This window comes from Canis lupus, chromosome 26 (assembly GCF_048164855.1).
Source record: "Canis lupus baileyi chromosome 26, mCanLup2.hap1, whole genome shotgun sequence".
Lineage (NCBI taxonomy): Eukaryota > Metazoa > Chordata > Mammalia > Carnivora > Canidae > Canis > Canis lupus.
In genome coordinates, this window is record NC_132863.1 from 13,685,898 (window position 1) to 13,688,882 (window position 2,985).

Here is a 2,985-nt window from a genome sequence, read left to right on the forward strand (position 1 = left end):
TGAGAGAATGTAACTGCACACATCCATAAGAATTGTTTCAGGGAACTATAAACTTAAAACCCCTGGGGCAGGGATGCCTGAGTGGCTCAGTGGTTGAGCATCTTGCCTTTGGCTCAGGGTGTGATCCCAGGTCCAGGGATCAAGTCCCATATCAGGCTCTCCGCGAGGAGCCTACTTCTCCCTGTCTATGTCTTTGCTTCTCTCTCTGTGTCTCTCATGAATAAATAAATAAATAATCTTAAAAAAAAAAAAAAACCCTGGGGCAGTATTGTTATCTTCGATTATGAAGCATAGGACATTAATAATTAACAGTGCACTACTCACGAAGGTAGTAAAATTAAGTAAGTACTAAGGTGACTTTCTGGGCTATGCCTAAGATCCAGCCCAAGCAGCTCCACTGGTACAACACCTACCCTAAGAATTAACTGAATGTGGGACAAAGTCCAAACAAACCTAAGGTGCCTAGGATTAGGCCAGAGAGAGCACACATATGTACAACATGTCTAGAAAATTCTCCAAGGCCAGGACTTATACCTGGGGCCCTGGAACAGGACAGAGAAAACCAGAGTCGAGGCAGCCCTTCACTTTCAACTGGCTGTGTTCATTTGTAAGTCATATAGGAGCAACACTCTGACCAAAGGATAGGTATCCTAACCAGCCCACAGAGGCCTCAACAAAGAGCACCCCCTAAAGAACAGTAGTTATAGGCTATACATAATAACGCTTCCAATGAAAAGTACCTTCCAAGTACTAGGAAGAAAGCAGTGCATCCCACCCCTATTCCCTATGCATACATACTAGGTAGGCAGTTTCTTTCTTTCTTTCTTTTGTTCTTCTTTCTCTCTTATTTTTAAGATGTATTTATTTGGGGTGGGGGGCAGAGGGAGATGGAAAAAATCTCAAGTAGACTCCCCAGTGAGTGCAGAGCCCATCTCAGTGATCAATCCCTTGATGGAGATCATGACCTGAGTTGAAATCTAATTAGACGCTCAACTGACTGAGCCACTCAGGTGCCCCAGGTAGGCAGTTTCTTTCAGGGGCTTGTTCAAAGTAGGACCTAATAGTTTAATGATCCCAGATAAAAGTAGTATCCCATGGACACTGGTAGCAATGACCTTTTCCATTGGAGTATGAAATCTGTGGACTGGATCATCTGCCCAACCATGGCAGTCACCAACAGATGGATCAATTTCAAAAACAGTATGTTGAGGGGACAAAGAGAAACGAGGCCAGAGCTGCAGGTGCTTTTTCTGCCTGCAGTGTCTCAGATTCATTCTTAAGGAACTGAGAACTTAATCTTCCAAAATGTCAAAAAGACCATCTTATGCCCCACCTCGCACCCAGCTCCTGCAACACAAATGCCCAGCACACCAGGGTTTGTGGGATACAATCCATACAGTCATCTCGCTTACAACAACTACAGGCTGGGAGGGAACCCGGGCACCAACAGCCGGGTCACAGCATCCTCTGGTATTATGATTCCAAAACCCTCAAAGCCACCAGATAAGCCGCTGATTCCCTACATGAGGTACAGCAGAAAGGTCTGGGACCAAGTAAAAGCTTCCAACCCTGACCTAAAGCTGTGGGAGATTGGCAAGATTATTGGTGGCATGTGGCAAGATCTCACTGATGAAGAAAAACAAGAATATTTAAACGAATACGAAGCAGAAAAGATAGAGTACAATGAATCTATGAAGGCCTAGCATAATTCCCCCGCATACCTTGCTTACATAAATGCGAAAAGTCGTGCAGAAGCTGCTTTGGAGGAAGAAAGTCGACAGAGTCAGTCTCGCATGGAGAAAGGAGAACCTTACCTGAGCATTCAGCCTGCTGAAGATCCAGATGATTATGGTGATGACTTTTCAATGAAGCCTACAGCCACTGCCCGTTTCCAGAGAAACCACCGCCTCATCAGTGAAATCCTTAGTGAGAGTGTGGTGCCAGACGTTCGGTCAGTTGTCACAACAGCTAGAATGCAGGTCCTCAAACGACAGGTCCAGTCCTTAATGGTTCATCAGCGAAAACTAGAAGCTGAACTTCTTCAGATAGAGGAGCGACACCAGGAAAAGAAGAGGAAGTTCCTAGAAAGCACAGATTCATTTAACAATGAACTTAAAAGGTTGTGCGGTTTGAAAGTAGAAGTGGATACGGAAAAGGTTGCCGCTGAAATTGCACAGGCCGAAGAGCAGGCCCGCAAAAGACAAGAGGAGAGGGAGAGAGAAGCAGCAGAGCAAGCTGAACGTAGTCAGAGCAGCACGGTTCCCGAGGAAGCGCCAGCTGCTAGTAAGACCCAGGGGAAGAAGGACGACGAAAGCATCCCTATGGAGACAGAGGAGACACACCTTGAAGAAGCAACAGAAAGCCAGCAGAACCGCGAAGAAGGCACGTCTACTCCTGAGGACAAGGAGAGCAGGCAGGAGGGGGTGGACAGTATGGCCGAGGAAGGGACCAGTGATAGCCACACTGGCTCAAAGAGCAACAGTGCAACAGTGGAGGAGCCACCGACAGACCCCACACCAGAAGATGAGAAGAAAGAATAAATGTTGCCTTGTTTTATGTGTTCTAAATAGTTTTTTAAATGAAAAAAAAATTGTTTTTTGAGTTAAAAAAAAACAGTATGTTGAATAAAGGAAGTAAGATACAAAAGAATATATACTGCATGATCCTAATAGTATGAAGTTCTAAAATAGGAAAAATGAATCTACATTAGTAAGTATCAAAACAATTGGTTTTGGCAAGGGGTGGAGGACTGCCTGATAAGGAGCCCAAAGGAACTTTCTGGACTAATGGAAATATTCTGGGGTTACATTTGGATATGAATTTGTCAAAAATAATTGAGCTCATACTAAAGATCTATGCATTTCACTATAATCCATATACTGATTAATATATATTATATAAATTTTATATATATATATGAATAGGCAATCCTGGGGAAGGAGATATTGATATAGTGATAATAATATTCCAATCCTCAAGGACTTT

The 2,985-nt window shown here is 43.8% G+C and overlaps 1 pseudogene; it reads left to right on the forward strand.

Moving 5' to 3' along the window:
- The first annotated feature begins 1,305 nt into the window (after nt 1-1,305).
- LOC140618075 (SWI/SNF-related matrix-associated actin-dependent regulator of chromatin subfamily E member 1 pseudogene) lies at nt 1,306-2,603 on the forward strand (annotated as a pseudogene).
- The last annotated feature ends 382 nt before the right edge of the window (nt 2,604-2,985 follow it).